Raw genomic sequence first — 22,356 nt, 5'->3', positions numbered from 1 at the left:
TAAATGTCACCTCGGTTATCAGAGGTCCCATTACCGCTACTTTTTAATTAAATATGTATCACTATGAAATACATACAGTAAAAATAAAATAAAACCATGATTATATCCATTACCATAAAATGTCAACGATTATATTCAGATATATATATTTATATTCAAGTGATGTGGATCATGTGAACGTGTCATTGTCTTCTGATATCATTTAGTGCAACGTAGATTTTGTGCTCTTGAAAATGAAACCTCATATTCCAAAACCGGAGAGAGGAAGTAACACATATTTACAGCGAGGTTATATTTTCACATATTATTGTTGGGTTTACCTGGCTGGAAGTCTTTTTGTTTTGCTCTTATTGTGGTTATGATATTAAATTAGAGGTGCACCAAAATGAAAATTTAAAAACCGAAACATAACTGAAATTAAAAAAATGCCAGGCCGAAAACCAAAACCGAAAATGTTTTTTATTTTAACTTTTTCAAATTTTTCAAATATTGTATTTTTATTTATTTCTTATAAACTTTTTTTTATATTTATTTTTATTTATTCATTTTGTTATTAATGATTTTAATTTTTTACTTTACTTTTAGGGGCTTCGGATAAATATTGGGGGTCTAAACCCCTGATATTTCCCCTTTAAAATAGAAAAAGAGATTGAGAACACAGAGTCCTCAATCTCTTTTTCTGCAGCCCCTGTTATCAATGAACAGGAATCCTCTATGCTGAGTGTTCCTGTTCATTCATAACATGAGAACAGAGTATGTTTACTATAGCCACAATCATGAATGGACAGGAGGTGATGTAGATCACTTCCCATTCATTCATAACCGAGGATATAGTAACCATACTCTGTCCTCAATTATGTACATTATGAAGAAGTGTGAAGGAAGGGAAGAAAAGAAGGCGGGACGGTAAGGTAGGTGACCTCATGAGATCCAATATGAAGATCAGTTAACTGGGAGCTCTAATCTTTCATGCGAGAAAGCCAAGTGTTCCATTCAGTATGGAATTTTCGAGGATAAATGACAGCTGTAAGCAATGAAACGTTCATAGTGACAATGAGATTGGACACAATAGACAGTTTCCTGTATAGTGGGGGCACAAGGCATTTTTCAGTAATAAGCCAATAGCTGTCTAGCAACAAAAAGGATGTGCATAACAATAGAGCGATATTCTTTAGGATATATCTGAATTCCAATACTCAATAGAGCTAACTGTGGTGACTGGTGATGGAGGTGTAAAGATGCCTGTAAGGGATGCTACAAGTTTCAATAATTCTTGCCAGTAACTTTGTATACACTTACAAGACCAGAAGATATAAAGTAGATTGTCTACCTGTCCACAGTTTCTCCAACAGTTTGGATATATACTGTATACACTGAGTGGCCGGATTATTATGACCACCTGACGTTTGTAGGCAAATTAGCTATAATTTGGCGCTGAAGTTGCTAGAGGGCCAGACTATTATAAATAGGGAAGCGGGTTGTTTACCACGACAGTAGAAGTGATTGGGAAGATACGGGGAAACAACGCGATGTAACAGCCTGTGAACGTGGGATGATTGTTGGAGCTCGGAGCCATGGAGCGAGTATCAGCAAAACAGCAGAATTCGTTAAATGTTCAAGAGGGGCTCATTGTTAAAGTGTTTAAAGACCGGACTGTCAGTTGTTGGTTCCCCAAATCATCCTACAGACACTCAATGACCTATTTTACAGTATTTTAAGGAGCTTCAGGGCCAGATAAAAGCTGCAACATAATCTAAATTTGCATGTGGAGAATATGAACCATGATAAGAGGAGGATGTTTTCCCTGCTGTCTACTGCTAAAATCAGGAATTATATAACGCAGAGCTAGCAGGAAGAGTATTTAGTCATGTTATGTGATTTCTGTATATGAATATATCAGTTAAGGATTATAGAAAATGAAACTTGCTAAAGTAAGGACAGCTGAATACTCTCAATTCCTAATAATTTGCAAAGTTTTGGTGTAGTGCATTGGCTTTGAGTTTGAGTTTACAGACACAGGCCAGCGTTCCTCCCCTTGTGAGCCTGTTGTGGTCAGCACTTCTTACTATGCAATAAGTAACCTGCGAACCACAGCACCAAAGCTAAAGCTGGCCAGACACTTATAGATTATTTGCAGACTTTCTATTGTCATAAGATCAAATCCTGAATGTGTGGTTTGGAGTGCCTCTTAAAAAAAGTATATCTCGCTTGAAGGTATGTCAGGTACAGGCTGTATCTAACACATCCATTCAAAAAATCATCCTGGATAAACCTTCAAGCAAAATTACCAGAGAGGCGCTCCTAACCAGACATCCAAAATTAGACTGAGATGATGTCACCAGTGTACTGCAGGCTGAAGGAAACATTTCTTCAGTCTCCCCTCCAACCAGTGATCAGACTGCAACATTGTAACTCTGTATCAAGTCTCAAGGTGAGAGACTGGTGCATGGAAGGAAGAGAGGAAGAGAGAGCCAAAGGGGACAATGGTGTGCAGAGTGGGCTATGTGCCGGGACCTGAGAGCCAGAGACAGTCTGCCAGGCTACAGGGGAAACCCCTGTATTCAGCATGAGCATCAGGAAGAGCAGTGTGACTGTTCAAGGTTCCCAGAGAGGAGAGGGGCTGCAAGAGTGACAGCTGTGGAGAGAGCTAAGATGGGCAACTGTGCAGAGGAGAGAGCTAAGATGGGCAACTGGGGAGCAGGTGAACCCCAGAGTCTGATGTGGCCTCTTGCCTGGCCTCCGAAGAAGACTTGTGAGTGATGTGGAGGTGTCCATTGGAGAAGCGGCCTGTGCAGAGTCTGCCATCACCACGCCTGTTGAAACAGAGATCCGGAAACTGTTTGCCATTAGACATGTGCGATTCGTTTCGTTATGAATCGAAATTTTCGTACGAATTTTCCTGAAATTCGTAAATTCGGGAAGCATCCGAAATCCGAATTGCAGTTTCCGAATTATATCCGAAATACGAAATTCGGATCCGGAATCCGTTAACGGAATTCGTATTTCGTTTGGTTGACCAATCAGCGGTTTTCTCTTCTGCTGCTGAGAGTTGCATTACAATACAGGCAGGAAATACGAAATTCCGTTGACGGAATTTCGTTCCGTTACGAACATTCGTTATATTGAAGGTAAAAAGCAAAGTACATTTGTTAATATACTGGAGTTAACTTGATGGTAGTTTTTTCTTTTAATCTGAAATACGAAATTCGGATCCGGAATCCGTTAACGGAATTCGTATTTCGTTTGGTTGACCAATCAGCGGTTTTCTCTTCTGCTGCTGAGAGTTGCATTACAATACAGGCAGGAAATACGAAATTCCGTTGACGGAATTTCGTTCCGTTACGAACATTCGTTATATTGAAGGTAAAAAGCAAAGTACATTTGTTAATATACTGGAGTTAACTTGATGGTAGTTTTTTCTTTTAATCTGAAATACGAAATTCGGATCCGGAATCCGTTAACGGAATTCGTATTTCGTTTGGTTGACCAATCAGCGGTTTTCTCTTCTGCTGCTGAGAGTTGCATTACAATACAGGCAGGAAATACGAAATTCCGTTGACGGAATTTCGTTCCGTTACGAACATTCGTTATATTGAAGGTAAAAAGCAAAGTACATTTGTTAATATACTGGAGTTAACTTGATGGTAGTTTTTTCTTTTAATCTGAAATACGAAATTCGGATCCGGAATCCGTTAACGGAATTCGTATTTCGTTTGGTTGACCAATCAGCGGTTTTCTCTTCTGCTGCTGAGAGTTGCATTACAATACAGGCAGGAAATACGAAATTCCGTTGACGGAATTTCGTTCCGTTACGAACATTCGTTATATTGAAGGTAAAAAGCAAAGTACATTTGTTAATATACTGGAGTTAACTTGATGGTAGTTTTTTCTTTTAATCTGAAATACGAAATTCGGATCCGGAATCCGTTAACGGAATTCGTATTTCGTTTGGTTGACCAATCAGCGGTTTTCTCTTCTGCTGCTGAGAGTTGCATTACAATACAGGCAGGAAATACGAAATTCCGTTGACGGAATTTCGTTCCGTTACGAACATTCGTTATATTGAAGGTAAAAAGCAAAGTACATTTGTTAATATACTGGAGTTAACTTGATGGTAGTTTTTTCTTTTAATCTGAAATACGAAATTCGGATCCGGAATCCGTTAACGGAATTCGTATTTCGTTTGGTTGACCAATCAGCGGTTTTCTCTTCTGCTGCTGAGAGTTGCATTACAATACAGGCAGGAAATACGAAATTCCGTTGACGGAATTTCGTTCCGTTACGAACATTCGTTATATTGAAGGTAAAAAGCAAAGTACATTTGTTAATATACTGGAGTTAACTTGATGGTAGTTTTTTCTTTTAATCTGAAATACGAAATTCGGATCCGGAATACGTTAACGGAATTCGTATTTCGTTTGGTTGACCAATCAGAGGTTTTCTCTTCTGCTGCTGAGAGTTGCATTACAATACAGGCAGGAAATACGAAATTCCGTTGACGGAATTTCGTTCCGTTACGAACATTCGTTATATTGAAGTTAAAAAGCAAAATACATTTATATTGGAGTTGATGGTAGTTTTTTTTTATCCAAAATACGAAATTCGGATCCGGAATCCGTTAACGGAATTCGTATTTCGGATAAAAAAACAACTTCCACATCGACTCCAATATTAACAAAGGTATTTTTGCTTTTTAACTTCATCATTACGAATGTTCGTACAGTTACGAAAATGTGCCAAAACTAACGAAAATTCGTATTTCGTACGAATGCGAATTGAGTTTCGGACACGAATTACGAAATACGAAATAACGGATATTCCGGAACGAAACGAAACACATTTTTTGACGGCGCACAAGTCTATTTGCCATCAGGACAATTTTTCATTCAGCATCAGAGTGTCGGGAGGCTTTAGCCACTTTTAGATTTATTATACTGATTTGCTGTTACTGAAGACTTGAACGTGGACAGTAGAGTTCTTTGTAAAGGGACTGCATCACCCTCCTCTCGCTTGCGCACTTCAATGTGAGATCACAGGCCCCACCGCCGGCCAACTGTATATTTGATCTTCCACTTGCCAGTGGTTAGACAGGACCTGTAGTAGTTAGGCTGCACTGTTGTGTGCATTACCTTACATTACAAAGGTATTTAACAGTTCCAACTGTCACTAGTGTGTTAACGCCGTTTCCCTATTGCTGACCTAGCGCATTCTGGATGGGCCATTTCACAGACCGCTAGAGGAATGAACTGCATTTTCTTTGCTGCACTTGTAATTCTTCCAGTATTTCATATCAGGTTAGGATATAGAAAAAAACTATTTTCTTGTTTTTTTGTTTTCTGCTCAATTAAAACCCAGTTTATCACGACTGTTGTGTTGGTGAGTTGTCAGGTCTGGTATGGGGCAGGTCACCACTGGGAGTGGCAGGAGGACTCAACCATCCAGCAGCTCCTCAGGGGGGTTAGAGCTGCGCCGGTGTAACTCGGATATGTTTTGAAGTCTTATACTTTGTTTTATACTTTGCTTTATACTTTGTTTTCTTTATGCATTTACTCTGCCAAAAAAAAAAAAGATCTAAAACAAAAATTCATTCTTTTTTTTTTTTTTAAACAACTTGATGTCCACATGTTCCCATATTATAAAGATAAGCAGAAGGATACAAATAAGGTTCTACTCATTAAAAGTTCCTGTTTGGCCAAGGAACTGAGGTTGCAGCTGCTGCTGGGGGAAAGTATAATACCCAAATCCTATTGATTTATCAGCTCCATGACTGCACAAGTCTCATAAGAGTCTGATGGTACTGGATTTTAATGCTTTTCCTTCAGGAAAATTGTTCACGGACGGCTTCCCATTTGCATTACTGGTTACTGATTTATGGCACAGATCTAGGCTCTTCTAGCCTCCTGAAAAAAGAAAAAAAAAAGTTGTTTTACAGAAAATCTTTAAAATAAGGCTATAAAACGGCCAACATTTCCATTACGAGTTTAATGATACAGAGTCTATTGTTTTGTTCTTGGAAACAGTACTATGATGCCTGTGAGATATTGAAAAAGATGACTTTTATTTGGAGAATGAATGATGCTGACACAGACGGTTATAGGATTGTAAATGCAGATAGCAGTAAATACAATCTATATAAGTTTCAAAATAATCATTAGATCTTTCTTTTCCAATATTCTTTACTTGTTGCTACATTGCAGGAAGCCAATAAAAGAAATACGAAACTTTTATCATCAGTGGGTGTGCGGCCCATCCATTCACTAGAGACCGGTGACATCACTGAGAATGCAGCCTATCCCTTCACTAGAGACCGGTGACATCACTGAGAGTGCAGCCTATCCATTCACTAGAGACCGGTGACATCACTGAGAATGTAGCATATTCATTCCCTAGAGAGTGGTGACAAAACTGAGAATGCAGCCTAGCCATTCACTAGAGACTGGTGACATCACTGAGAATGCAGCCTATCCATTCACTAGAGACCAGTGACATCACTGAGAATGCAGCCTATCCCTTCACTAGAGACCGGTGACATCACTGAGAGTGCAGCCTATCCATTCACTAGAGACCAGTGACATCACTGAGAATGCAGCCTATCCCTTCACTAGAGACCGGTGACATCACTGAGAGTGCAGCCTATCCATTCACTAGAGACCAGTGACATCACTGAGAATGCAGCCTATCCCTTCACTAGAGACCGGTGACATCACTGAGAGTGCAGCCTATCCATTCACTAGAGACCAGTGACATCACTGAGAATGCAGCCTATCCCTTCACTAGAGACCGGTGACATCACTGAGAGTGCAGCCTATCCATTCACTAGAGACCAGTGACATCACTGAGAATGCAGCCTATCCCTTCACTAGAGACCGGTGACATCACTGAGAGTGCAGCCTATCCATTCACTAGAGACCAGTGACATCACTGAGAATGCAGCCTATCCCTTCACTAGAGACCGGTGACATCACTGAGAGTGCAGCCTATCCATTCACTAGAGACCAGTGACATCACTGAGAATGCAGCCTATCCCTTCACTAGAGACCGGTGACATCACTGAGAGTGCAGCCTATCCATTCACTAGAGACCAGTGACATCACTGAGAATGCAGCCTATCCCTTCACTAGAGACCGGTGACATCACTGAGAGTGCAGCCTATCCATTCACTAGAGACCAGTGACATCACTGAGAATGCAGCCTATCCCTTCACTAGAGACCGGTGACATCACTGAGAGTGCAGCCTATCCATTCACTAGAGACCAGTGACATCACTGAGAATGCAGCCTATCCCTTCACTAGAGACCGGTGACATCACTGAGAGTGCAGCCTATCCATTCACTAGAGACCAGTGACATCACTGAGAATGCAGCCTATCCCTTCACTAGAGACCGGTGACATCACTGAGAGTGCAGCCTATCCATTCACTAGAGACCAGTGACATCACTGAGAATGCAGCCTATCCCTTCACTAGAGACCGGTGACATCACTGAGAGTGCAGCCTATCCATTCACTAGAGACCAGTGACATCACTGAGAATGCAGCCTATCCCTTCACTAGAGACCGGTGACATCACTGAGAGTGCAGCCTATCCATTCACTAGAGACCAGTGACATCACTGAGAATGCAGCCTATCCCTTCACTAGAGACCGGTGACATCACTGAGAGTGCAGCCTATCCATTCACTAGAGACCAGTGACATCACTGAGAATGCAGCCTATCCCTTCACTAGAGACCGGTGACATCACTGAGAGTGCAGCCTATCCATTCACTAGAGACCAGTGACATCACTGAGAATGCAGCCTATCCCTTCACTAGAGACCGGTGACATCACTGAGAGTGCAGCCTATCCATTCACTAGAGACCAGTGACATCACTGAGAATGCAGCCTATCCCTTCACTAGAGACCGGTGACATCACTGAGAGTGCAGCCTATCCATTCACTAGAGACCAGTGACATCACTGAGAATGCAGCCTATCCCTTCACTAGAGACCGGTGACATCACTGAGAGTGCAGCCTATCCATTCACTAGAGACCAGTGACATCACTGAGAATGCAGCCTATCCCTTCACTAGAGACCGGTGACATCACTGAGAGTGCAGCCTATCCATTCACTAGAGACCAGTGACATCACTGAGAATGCAGCCTATCCCTTCACTAGAGACCGGTGACATCACTGAGTATGCAGCCTATCCATTCACTAGAGACCGGTGACGTTACTGAGAATGCAGCCTATCCATTCACTAGAGACCGGTGACGTTACTGAGAATGCAGCCTATCCATTCACTAGAAACCGGTGACTTCCTTTTATTTCTACAGTCCTGTATTTCGCTCTCTTACATTACACGTAACAAAATAACATTTCATTTACTTGTGCTTTGCAAAGGATTCTGGGAGCCAACTAATTATATCCTTGCCCTGAGCCCGCTATTGTCTCAAATCATCCCTGAATCAACAGTCGCCTGATAAAACACACTCCTCGTCGCCGCCGCACAAGCCCAGTGTGAATGTCTGTAGGTTTGCTCAGTGTCCCTGGCAGACCATTTATCTGGGAATTCTAAGCAATTTATGTCTTCCTTAACCCCATATGAAATACAGTGGAGGACAAAAGCAAGATTTACACATTACCTCCTCTCTACAGTGACATTTTAATGACGCCCCTGATCTGATCTACTTCCCATTTTGCATGATTGTCAGGTATTTTTATTTCTCTGGCGATAAAAAAACACAATGAAAGAGAGTAAATGCTTTTATCTGCTGCGGCTCGGTCCCAATGGAGCTTCTCTTGATAAGACAGGAGAGTTCAAATGTATTTATGAGCCGGTGACCTGTTCCTGAGAGCCAGATATATACAATGAAAGCGGAGTCAATGAAGAACATTCGCTTTATAGGTATCATTGAAAATATGACAATGACACCTTCGCTCCGGCTGATCCCTGCTGGAATAAGCAAATAGGCAAGGACGAGGGGTATAAAATGCTCCTAATTACGCAGGCATTTCTTGCAGGCCGAGCTGCTTCCCGCCATAGATGCCTCTGAATTTCCAGACCCACTATAGATAAATGCATTGTATTCTGGTGACCGAATGGGGTCATTACCTGTAATAATAGCATTTGGTATATGAATACCTTTTCTTTACTTCATATGCTTTATGTTTATTTTCCTTCACATTTACAAAGGTCGGCTTTTATACATGTGGTTTAATAAAAGGTTAGTTGGAGCTGGGCTTTAATTTGTTTTACCCGTTGCCAGGGGCGTCTCGAGGCCCGGGTGACACCCCGCCGTGACCTCATCACGCACACGCGGCTGTCTTATTGACGCCTGCCGGCGGCCATCTTGGTGATGGATGGCGGCAGAGAGAGGAGGGGGACTTTCACCCGGCAGGATGAGGTATCCCGCCGGGTCCCCTCCTCTCTCCTGACACTGCCAGGCCGTGACAAAGTGCCTGACATTTCATAAGGAGTGACACCAAAATGACTGCCGGTCATTTTGGTGTCACCCCTCCAATAGTGGTACCCGGGTTCCCCCGTTGTGACACCACTGCCCAGAGCAGAGCTGGTGCATCATGGAAGGGCATTTCTTTGCTGGTGCAAGTCAGCTATAAGGAGGAGGTGCAAGCTAGAAGTCAGACTAACTTACTTAAATATTACCTCCGGCCTTCCCTTCAGTCTTGCCTTGCACCGTTGTACCGGCTTCTCTCCTGGATTGAAATGGCTTCTTCTGATTTCACTGCACAATTAGAGCTTCTCACAATCTGCATTAGAAGCTGCAGCAAGTTAGATAGAGCCCGCCTCATTTCCTGGCTGGAGGAAATCCTGGATCATCTTTCTTCCCCCATGTGACTGTCCCTGGCCCCGCCCTTTTCATTGATTGGATTTCAGTTCTTTCAATCACGAAGGCTCAGCATCACATGTGGGTGGTCTCTAAGCCTGGGTGGTCTCTAGAAACGCCCACTCCTCCAGACTGACACACCCCATCATTTTGATATTTGCATAACTCCTCCCAAGAGCCAGCCCACTTTGCATCCAAAAGGTAATATAAACATCTATTAAAACCATCAGTTGTAAAACCATCAGTACTCACCCAAATGCTTTGATACCTTCTCCGATAGCAGAACTTCCGGTCAGAGGGACATGTCCCTCTGACCAGCAGTGCTGAGGGAGCATGGAGCTGGCTTTCCAATCAGGAACCCGGGCAGTGGGTTATGACCCACCTCTCGGCTTCCTGATTGGCTAGGAAGCCAGCTTCAGTTGTTGCATAGCACCCTGGCTTTCTAAAAAGGAACATAATGACCCGCCTCCTGGCTTCCTGATTGGTCAGGAAGCCAGGCTGCCTAGTAAGATGTGAAGCCGGCTTCCTGGCCAATCAGGAAGCCAGAAGGCAGATCATGACGTGCCGTCCGGCTTCCTGATTGGCTAGGAAGCCAACTTCACGTGTTGCTAAGCAGTCTGGCTAATCAGGAAATCGGACAGCACCTCATGACTCCCTGTCCGGCTTCCTGATTGGTCAGGAAGCCAGGCAGCCTCTGAAGCCGGTGTTCTTTCGCTAGAATACCGGCTTCATAGGCAATCAGGAAGCAGGGCAATGGGTCATGATCTGCCGCCCGACTTCCGGATAATCTGGGCACAATACACCAGTACTCTGTACTCGGTATCAGCGAGTACTGAAAAAAAATATTGGTAACAAAAAGCCGGTATCGGTGCATCCCTATTCCCTACTCTATCCTATGTGAAGAAAAACGTTTCGGCTTTGGATATATTTTAGGCTGACGTTAGCTGGTTTCTTTGTGGAATATATTTCACGGTGGATCGCGCTTACAATTTATTATTACAGCACCTTCAGCTAACCTTCCTGGGAAATGTGAAAGGAAGATTCTGATGGGCCGCCGTTAAAACACAAGAAGTTCTCCTCGCAGGCACCAGACTCCATCTGTCAAACCAGAAAGATCTGCTGGCGGGAATGACTGAAAACAGAGGTGGTGGAGACGAAGACTTTGAATATTCATAACCAACATGGAGTTTACAGCTTCGCAATTTAATCATTAAATTTATACATTATTCATCCAGGTAAATTGAATAATCTCTGCAGAAAGGAAAAAAAAAATCATTCAATTAGCATGCAATTAGCAATTAACAGTATATTTTTTTTAATTGTGGATCCTGATCTGCGTTTTTCTCTGTAAACACGAATGTCTGTACTCACAGCGCACATGAAAACCGCCATCCCAAGGATGAGGAAGACATCGACCATCAGTTTTGTAGTAAAAAATTAATTTTCCCAGCCCATCCAAAACTTTTATGTCAATATTTGGAGAGTTAAAGGAGAACTATGAGGTGAGTGATGTATACTTTCCCCAGCGGCGACCTGCAGGAACGGAGGGTGGAGGGGGCGGGCACAGCCGGCTCTGCCTCTAGATAGGCAGAGCCAGCTGTCAATCACGCAGCTGGGCCGATCTCGACAGTAATGTCAGGATCCGTCCCGGCTGCGGCAGTCTTAGTTTATCGTGAGCTGTAGCTCCCTATATACTGAGCTTTGGTCACAGGAGGATGCTAGTATATGTCGCCCGTGACCCATAAGAGAACTATGGGGAAAAACACTGACCCCCATAGTTCTCTTTTAACGTAGAATTAAACCTTCTTTTTTGTTGTTGTTGTATATATCTACTGCTAGCAAGTGGCACAAGCATTAAAAAAAATAATAAAAAAGTTACAAAACAGGTTATTACTTACCTCTGTCTCCGTCGCGCCCTCGCGTTGGCAGATCTGAAGATTCTTGAGCGGTCGTGAAGGATCTTGGGGCGGGCGCATGCGCAGTAGAGATCTTCGGGCGGGAGAAGAGGAGAGACACAGGGTGAGTCAATGCATGCAGTCCGGCAGCGTGCACCCGCACAGACTCCGTGGGACACAGAAGACACAGCAATCAGCACTGGATCAGAGACCGGCACCAGCCCTGGAGGGACTCCTGAAAACTACTGGAAAGAAGAAGTCTGTCGTTTCAAGAAACATCATTTGAATCAAATCACTTAAATGGATGTTGCTCCTTGATGTTTAAAAGTTTTATCTTCCTGCAGAATCAGCTGGTCCCCTGAGCGCCGGCACTGATATCCTGTTTTAGGGTGACTCCTTTCCCTTGCAGGGTTCTATGGAGCCACCCTTGCGTGTTCCTGTAAGTTGTGTGTGTCTCCAGAAACACACAGGTACAGCAAGGCAAGTCACTCCCCTGCTCCCATCGCCTCTCTTCTCCAAGCTAGTAGGTGGACAGCTGCTGGAGACTGATCTGTCCCTTGTGGTCTTGTACTAGACAGGAAGTTCAGGGAAGCCGAGCTGAGAGAGTGTTGGAGCTGTTAGGAAACATGATGACTTGTAATGTAAAGAAATAGTTTTCCGGGTGATGTATATTTGTTTGATCTGGATTCATTATTGAAAAAAAGTTTGAGAGTTTAAGAGGACCTTAATCCCCTCTGGCTAAAAATCACATCAGCGTGCAGCTCTGAGTGCCAATATGAAATCATCTCATAAACATATTTTTATTTTACTTAAAATTTCTTTATTTCTACTTCCTGGTCCACTTTGGCACAAATGATGTAATCTGTGCCCAAGCGTTGCATCCTGGGGAGGTGACATCAGCAGAGCATTGCTGGGAAATCTCATCTGTAATCTCACGAGATCTCAGGGAAAGGCAGTGGGTTTCATTGCCTATTTTTAATAAAATTATTGTTTTTGCATCCCTAGTTACCAACATCCTTGTACTAAGTTCCCGGGCCTGTACACCTCTGTGCTCAATATGAGGGGTTTCCATCATCCTTGAGTTGAGTTTGCTTGTCTACACATCTGCAGTGCCCTTTATGAGGGGCTCCCACCATCTCTGTGTCCCCAGGTCTACCACCTACTAACCAACTGTGAGAAGCTCACAGTGTGCAGTAAAATCAGAGCAAGCAATTCAAGTCCAGGAGAGGAGCCGGTACAATTGTATAAGGCCCGGTTCACACCCGGGGGTTTTGTAGCGCGTTCCTACGCTCTGCAAAACGCTCAAACACCGAAATCCCATTATTTCCTATGGTTATGGATCACACCTGGGCGTATTACAGGCCATATGAACGCGATACAAAACGTCCTACGCCCAAAGAAGTACAGGAGCTTCTTTGGGGCGTTTTTGTCGCGCGCTTCCATTGGGATACTGTCAAGTAGCCCAGGTGTGAACCGGGCCTTAGAGTGAAGGGAAGGGTGGAGTTCAGTTTCTAAAGAAATGTATCCAATTATACATAGACTTCCCATTTGCCGTTTTTAGGGATGAATAGTTCTTGGAATGACTGAGCTGCGCATACTGTACTTACGCTTTAATTTACTGACAGCCTCTTTCTAAATATTGTCAGATAGCTTGGCGTTTAACAGCGGATCATTCCCTCATCATTCACTGGACTATTTCAATCAAGGTTGCTAAGCAATCATGATTAAAGCCGGGAATGATGATTGCCATAGTATATTTGGACCAAGAAAGCCATTTTTCGCAGCTTTCCAATTGGCTCGGGGAAACCCGTCTCTGGTCTATTCATCGTTCATGGTGCCAAAATGCCATTTAATAGAACACAATCCCAAAGCCTTCAGCTGCAAATAGGGCACTGCATATCACTCAGCCAATTCTACCAACGAGACTTCAGAGCCCTCTCGAAGCAATGAGACAATCCCCCGGTTACGCAGAGCTGGATTAGTTGGTTAGCACGGTGCCATCTGCTCAACAAATGCCACAAATTAGAACAACTTTCTCCAGGTTTCTTACTAAAGAGTTTTCATTTTCATGACTGGATTTTCTAATTACTGCCACTATTTAAAGAGAACCTGTCAGATCGGGTGGCAGAGTCCCGTCCAGTGCTGGAAGTCTAACTCTTTGAAGTGTTGCTTAAAATATTCAGTTGCACGAACCTGTATAAGGATGACATGCTTTTCCTGGCACCACTTACGGTGCTGGTCAGGAGACTCATTTGCGTCATTCTGTTGTATCCTTTATATCCTGAAGTGTTTTGTTGTCCTCATGACCAAAGAGACTCAGATTAGAAGACTTTTCATGACATTTCTTAACTTTTATATTTACTTAGATAGCTACAAAGTGCTTGCATGGCTGAACTCCCATCTGCCCTCAACCAGCAAATAGGAAAGCATTAGGACAGCAGGAGGTGGCGGGTTAACTGGGCCAGCTCTGGTCACTATTTGATTTTAGAGCACTCTTTACCTTCCCTCCTTCCTTCCTTCCTTCCTTCCTTCCTTCCGTCCTTCCGTCCTTCCTTCCTTTCTTTCTCCCTTCCTTTCTCCCTTTCTCTCTCTCTCTGTCTCCCCTTCTCCCTTTCCCCCTCATTCTCTCTCCCTCGTTCTCTCTCCCTCTCTCTCTCTCTCTCTCTCTCTCTCCATCCATCTATCTGCTTCATATCTCTCTATCTCTAGTTACATACCCGCAGTGCCTGGCTATCATGCCAGCAATATTTAGTCAAAGGTCGTCTAATAATTAACAGACAAAGGGTCCGTGTTCAGGTTCCAGCGTGGCAGACAGAACAGAATGTGCGTTCTTGTTGCCTGGCAACTACATTTCAATTTTTTTTCCCTTTCAGCCTCAATTGCAGCTTGTGTGTGATTCCTCTCAGGAACGCCAGCTAGGAGGCTGAGGATAATTCCTAATTTCTGCCGAGGTTTATTTTATCACTACAGGAGTAGATGTTGCACATTTCTCCTGGAGAAAGTCCAAAATGTTGCTCAAGGCACAATTCATGTATTGTATTATTATTTTACTATATGGTCCCCACCAAACTGGTCACACCATGTTTTTATGGAGCTGTCTTGGTACACAGGGGGCAGTCATAGTGGAGCAGAAAAGTATCTTCACAAAAATGATTCCACAAAGTTGAAAGTGCACAGTTTAAAATGTCTTTGTATGCTGTAGTATCACCAGAACCCTTCACTGGAAACACCTGAACTCAATCATTTTGGAGGGGCGTGTACATACTTTTGGCCATTTAGTGTGTGTGTCCATGTCCACATTCAGCAAATCCCTGGCAGGGAACGTTTTTGCAAATCTGCTCATCTGTAATCATACCGCTTACTGAACTCTCAGACATTCCAGGCAAACGCCTTGTTTGCCTCGCAGCAGATACGCCCCTGATAACACCAGAGAATAGACTCCGCTACAATTAGAAACAAGCATTAAAAAAAAAAGCATATCACATAATTATCAGGAGGTTAAAAAAGGAAATATTGTTTATTATCCTCGTTAGATTAGCTGGGCTATGCCGATATTACAGTAGAAGCAAATGTACTGTTTTCCTCAATTTGTTTTTACATAATACATGTGTTCTTTAGCAAAACCTATAAATACGATCTATTAGGGCCTTTGTTCTATGTACTTGAAGTGTAATTTACAGCAGGCAGTGGAATTTCCCACTTTGTACAGTAATTGGTCAGTGACTCACATAACGCCTGTAAATTCGCATTACGACTCAGCGGGATGCTACAGGTAATACTTCATCACATCTGCTGTTTGTGATGTCTTGCTAATAGAGTGATTACGTTTCCCTTTGACGAGCGCCGGGGAGCCAACCTTTAGGTCAGAGATAACAAGTACACCACTAAATACTTTATTTATTTTTTTACTGTGAAACAATGGCAAAGAAGTGAACGTGGGGAACAGATGGGGATTTTGCAACACATTCTAATCAACAATGCGCCAACTGATTTCTATGTCGTTCCTTATACCTGGTATATCACTAGAAGTGGATGCATACTGTGTTGGTATATAGTGAGGTTGATTTAGTAAGAAGTAAAGGTCAGGTCAGCCACTTAGTGGTGAATGTTCACTTTGCAAAGTACATCTTGACTTTGAAAGTTCTTCTTCACACTGAAAAGTTAAAATGTATGTAGTGATAACCCCCCGAAGAAGTCGCTGGTAGGTCATTTTGTGTCCTTCTACCTTTTTAGCAGTTGCCGTCCCCGTTTTTCAGCTCCAGCAACACAGATGCTTCTTACGATGAACAGGCTCAGAGTCTTTTTAGTACCTATTGCTCATTGGAATAAGACTCAGGAGAAAGGGTTTGGGGTTGCAGGATACCTAAAATCACATAAATAGAGGAGAGCAGTGGCGTAACAATCACCATAGCGACCCAGGCGGTCGCTATGGTGCCCGGGGCACACTGGGGCCCGGCCAGATGCCGTGCGGACCGCCTGGGTCGCTATGGGATTCTCTGCTGGTGGCTTTCACTGGCGGTTGAAGACGAACACTCCGCTGTTCAGATCATCTGTGCAGCAGCAGGTTCATCTCCAGAGTCAATGAGAGCCAGCAGCGGCGGTGGAGCAGGCTGGACACCATGTTCTCTCAACATCATCAACTCGCAAACCTCTGACGTCACCGGCAGTGGAGAAGGAGGCGGGGCCCGTGCTCGGCAGCAGGGGAGGAGGCGGGGCCCGGTGACAAAGAAGGAGGCGGGCCCGGCGACAGAGGAGGTAAGGAGTGCGACCAGCCCACCTGAGGGTGACCCTGCAGAGCCCCCCATAGAGAGTCTATGGTGGGCTCTGCAGGTTCACCCTCAGGTGGGATCTCGAGTGGGTTCTTCAAGGGCTATAACTAGAAATCATGGTGCCCCATACAAAATTTTGCTATTTCTAATTAGGCCCCTGGAGGAGAGTATTCTCCAATAGCAACAGGTCCTCTGAGAGCGACTAAAGATAGATTATTGAACAGGGAACAGCCAGGGAAAAAAATGATGACCCTATGAGAGCAGTCACAGAACTTGTAGTGCACCAACTGGCTTCTGTTCCTCTGTGTATGGTACCTGAGCGATGAAACTTCTTACAATATCCAGTTGGCAGCTCCTCTCACCTCTGTGACACTCTCCAGAAAGAAGATCCTCCTCCAGCTCAGCCTGCATGACATATAAGCTCCAACCATGAGTTAGCCCTCAGAGCTCTCAGCACATGGCACATGCTGAGGCCCAGGCCTGAAGCACAAAGTCAAGTAGTATTATTTAACTAGATGAGCAGCGCTAGGAGTTCAATTTTTTAACGTATGAACATATACCAATAAAATTTAAACCATGAATATATGAATAGTGATCAAACTTAGTGACGACAAATTGGATGCAGTGAATCCTAAATCTTCTGTGACAACTCTAAATCGAGGTAATGTGTACTAATATAATGAATTATAAAGTGATCTATATAATATCGGTGAATGTTAATTGAAAGCTGCTGTACTATAAACCAGTGGGTCTAAAGATATTTCAACTAAATATACTCACCCCTCCAATGGTGTCACCCGGGTGCGGGTCGCACCCCCTGCACCCCCTTGTGAAGCCACTGGGTGTATATACACAAACTGTTTATAACATCAACTGTGTCACTGTGGTGCAATCGATGCTGATATCGTATTAGTCCAATAACAAGTGGCATGTGAAACACAATGTTATTAAATTATATTTAGTGTCAATATCCTCTACAGATAAAAACCGTGACTGAAAACAAATTGTCAAACCATTGTACTATCATGTTTCAAGACAATAAAATTTTACTGAATTTTATTTCTCTAATAAACTACTCCTGGAAAATATTACACGATGGAGGACTTTTTTCTTTGCATGATTGTATGAACACTCTGCACTTTGAAGATTGATGGTACAGTGCGTGTCAGTAAAGACGCCGCATTAGCGTGTTCCATCAGACAAGACGCGTGGGGCTGTCTGTTACAGCCAAAAGATTGCGGTGAATACTTTGAAAGGGGGATGTGTTGGTAACAATACAAACCCCAGAAAAGCACTATTTAAACCACCGAACACTGGGAGGCTCGACCACCTTTATTGAAGCGGAGCCACATTATCACAGAGACTTTCTTGTTCACATATACATTTATTGTACAGAGTCAAATCATCACCGAGATTTTTTATTCACATATACGTTTATTGCACAGTGATATATCACACATTGGAATTAATGTGAGGGATACAAAGAAAATTATTTTATTGTCTTGAAACATGATAGCACAATGGTTTGTGTTACGTACCTTCTGGGAGACCGGATGTGAGAGGAGGCTTCCCTTGAACCTTGTGTTCTGGGAGACTCTGATGATGGGAACAGAGCCCAGCGGGATAACAACAAGTGGCAGGAGTGCCAGTGGTGTCTGAGCAATCCTATGAGACGAGCCGAGGTCAAGGTCCGAGCGGGCAATTCCAGTACAAAAGGGGTTAGGCTGAAGAATGGTCAAATAACAGTTCCGAGGTCAAGGCAGGCAGAATTCAAGGTTAGTCGAGGAAGTTCCGGGTCACAGGGATCAAGCAAGATATCACAAAACACTGGAACAAGGATTAGCTGACGATAAACCAGCAACATGGTGGTACTGCTGCTGGGTTTATATAGGGCCAGTGATGTCACTTCCTATGCGCGGCTATGGCGCGTTTTCGTGCTGGTAAGATACCGCTTCTCCGCATGCGCGGGATGGCGCGTTCCCGAGCAGTGCGGGAACGTGCAGGTTGCGCATGCGCAGATGGAGGGGATCCGTTACAGTTTGACAATTTGTTTTCAGTCACGGTTTTCATCTGTAGAGGATGTTGACACTAAATATAATTTAATAACATTGGGTTTCACATGTCACTTGTTATTGGACTAATACGATATCAGCATCGATTGCACCATAGTGACACTGTTGCATGTTAAAAACAGTTTGTGTATATACACCTGTATTTAGTTTTTTCAAAATTCACTAATTGAGTCATTAGCGCTGTATATTTAGTTGAAATAAAAAAAAACAAAAAAACAAAGTCAAGTAGGCCTCCTTCCGGGGAGAAGCTCCTAGGGAGAGAGCATTCTGGAAAGGTGCTCCCATTTATTTATCATCTCCCCCAGCCATACCTCTGAGTCATCCTGCTCTGGGATTGGCCAGAGTCAGATACACACTCATAATCTGGTACTTGATCCTCCCACACTGTATGCTGGAGCCCCAACCCAGCAACAGCGGGAAGCAATCAATCTACCAAGCTTACGGATAATTTCCTGTAGACTGAATTGTACTGAAACCTCAAACAATGTTATCAGCTTTTCCAGCTACCACACACAAAATAACTCCTATCTATCTATTGGAGATAAGGAAAGGGGGGGGGGTGTGTTTGTTTGTTGCCCAAAACAGGAAAACAGCCTAGTGTGACCAATGGGTATCTCACCTCACTCCTTCAGGAAACCCCTTGTAAATGGGTGCTGAAATGACTGCAGATGGCGCCTCTAGGATCAATGAAGAAGCAATATGTCACCAGCACACCGGAGAAACTGATAGTCATAATGAATCAAATAAAGGGGACCCTCCTTAGCCTGGGTTTGTTCCCTTGGATTTAGGCCAAACCCAAATGTCTTGGTGGATTTGGTAAAGATTGGGCAATGATGTCACAGTGGGTGGAGTTTTGCACTCCATAAGCCTCGGGAGCCCTAAAACTATGATTCCCATTGGCTCTCACTGGGTTTTCAAACAACAGTTGGGGAGCTGCAGGCTTAATTTTGCTACTGCTACCTCTCTGTAGGCTGGGATTCACCTGGTGACCTTGCTTTGCTTTCTACAATTTCCAAAGAAGCCCAGTCTGTAGCAAATAAGCGGGAATCTAAGACAGGGGAAGCACAAGCGGCATGCTGATGGAGGGAGAAAGCAGGGTGAGCAGAGGGATGACCTCACCAGTCTGAAGCATTTATTTCACTGTCAAATCAACAGGGTGGGCCCCTGTTGAGAGGACACCACTGTGTGGCTTAACTGTTCAGCTTTAAAACGTAAAAGCTAAAAAGTAATATTAGACTGGGAACAGCAGATTGAGAGATATTTATAGATATTAGCAAATTGGTCTGATGCAGATAACATCTGCATTACCTTATCTTTAATTAGGAGAGCAAGTAAATATCTATTTATTGGTTTCGGAATATTTCTTTTTAGTCACAATAATTATTCGGTATTCAAAGAATAGGCCTATCAACTACTTCAGAGGCACTTACTGTACAAGGCCGCAGTGACGCCTGACTCCTCTATGTGGCGCTCAAGCTCCGCACTGCAGTCACTAAACTCCTGCTCTCAGCTGCTACTGAATGCTACTGATGCCTCAGCCGTGTAGATTTAATAAGATCCTGACTCCCAAGATTTTCTGCAGCGAGGAGAAGAGACGCCGCCGAACACCTTGCCAGAATTAGCTGCAAGTAATAAATAATATATCTGCTATTATTGCCTTCTAGTAAAGTTAAAAAAAATGTGAATAAGATGTCTTCCTGGCATTTCAGTAACAGTTAAAGGAGAACTATGGGGTCAGGGCTTTTCCCCATAGTTCTCCTTAGGGTAACGGGAGGACACAAACTAGCGTCCGTAGACGGCATGTAAAGTCCATCAATACAAAAGACATTGAGAACAATGAGAGTGATGGTATCCAGGGCACAAATGCGTGATAAGACCTTATAGCTATAGCAAATAAAGTCATCGAAATTATGATCTGATGATGTACATTTAGGGTGTCCTCCAACTGGGGATCCCACTATCTTAGAAAAAGCACTCCCGTGTTCCAGTAATATACGTCATTGATCAGAGGAACTCCAGGATCCCCTTAGGAAACCCAGTCTACTCAGCAAGGTAATTAATAAATCTGAACAGCAGAAGAAGAGGTGGTAAGAACCAGAGTAGAGAAAGTAATAATAGGAAAGACAGAAGAAGAGAAAGAAGAGTCAAGATGCATCATCTGAGTCTTGAGTGCTACCATCTGGAGCAGCAGGGGCCCATTACAAGGTTAGGCTCGTCAACGTGAAGGTCGATAATGAATCCACGGATCCTTAACCTTTAGAAATGCTTTGTGTGAGTTGGTGAGTACACTTGTCAGATTCTCATTAATGAAAAAGTTGTCAACCCCCCTTCTCACCTCATCTCTAGCGGTGAGTTGTTTTTTTTCAGGCTTGTCTGGGAGCAGGTCTATTTGACCACTATGAAAATGTAGGTTGCTAGCTTATGTTGCGCTTTTGGCAAAGACGGATGACCAAAAAGCAGTAGGGCAATCCTCGGGTACTTGGGCCAATGGAACTTCACAATCTCGGACAAGAGTTTAAAGGTCCTATTCCCGAATCTACTTAAAGTGACATTAAACCCTCAGATTTTTTAGCATAAACCAATACTGTAATGTGCGCCTTACTGTAATCCATGGTTGTTTCCCTTCTCTTTGCTGCTCTTCCTTTTAAATCTGTATCTGTTCTCATGCTCTGCAGAACTTCTGTTTTGCAGCAGACTGCCTTGTCTCTGGAATGGCTACATGGTGTCTGTGTATAGGTTTGCAACCTGAGCCAGCACTACAGGAAGAGGCAGTCAGCTGCAAAGGGAAGTTCTCCCCAAGCATGATAATACATTAAAAGGAAGAGCAGCAAAGAGAAGGGAAACTACCATGGATTACAGTAAGGCGCACATTACAGTATTGTTTTATGTTAAAAAATCTGAGGGTTTAATGTCACTTTAACATAGGGCAGGTCCACTGAGCAGGCAGGACATCTCCTACATCAAGACAGTCAGGAAAGCAAAAGGACGAAGAGTCAATGTGTACACATGCTAACACTTATCCCTGATTTCTAGATATGGGAACTGCCTAATTATTGCAGCACAGCAAGGTAAACTACACTGATTGTTGCAGCTCACTCAATATGTAGGGAACAACCTTTCGATACCACAAAGAAAAGAATGAAAGAGAAAAAAATCACCATGCAATTATCTAGTAGTTAGTCACATTCAAGTGGACTTGTTCTGTAAGGTTGAAGACATTTTCTAGCTTATCCAAGCCACGTCTTCACTTCTAATGAGTGTCAGGAATATTCCCAGCCATCTATAGCCACACAGGTAGCACAGACACCTCACTCCAACCAGCATGGAATGTGTAGGTTAATTGTTCAAGAATAGAATGTGAGGTGGGAAAGTTGTGGAACCCCCCCCTGTTTAAATAATCTTTAATGGCAGGTAGGCTTCATAGGTGTTAATCCTTCAGTTTACATGATAGAAGGTGTAAATTGCTAACCATGTCGGGGTATGTTCCTGACACTCATTAGAGCTGAAGAAGTAGCTTGGAAAAGTTTAAATGTGACTAACTACTATCAGCTATACCATGACCTGGATCAATGAGAACTTTAACAGTCATACTGTGCTGTTGTATTTCTGGAGCTCCATCAATGAAACTGCTCAAACACCTCAAGAAAGGTTCTAATACCTGATGGAAGGGCAGAGCCGTAGCTAGCTCCTTTAGCGCCCGAGGCAAGAACATAAAGTTGCGCCCCCCCAACAGACATTTGCGGTATGTGACATCATGCTCCCTGTCTCCAGCATGTGTGGGGGGAGAGGGGGGTTAC

The sequence above is a fragment of the Nanorana parkeri genome, unplaced genomic scaffold, assembly GCF_000935625.1.
Source record: "Nanorana parkeri isolate BGI_ZX_2015 unplaced genomic scaffold, ASM93562v1 scaffold685, whole genome shotgun sequence".
NCBI classification, from domain to species: Eukaryota; Metazoa; Chordata; class Amphibia; order Anura; family Dicroglossidae; genus Nanorana; species Nanorana parkeri.
This window is presented reverse-complemented; position numbering follows the sequence as displayed.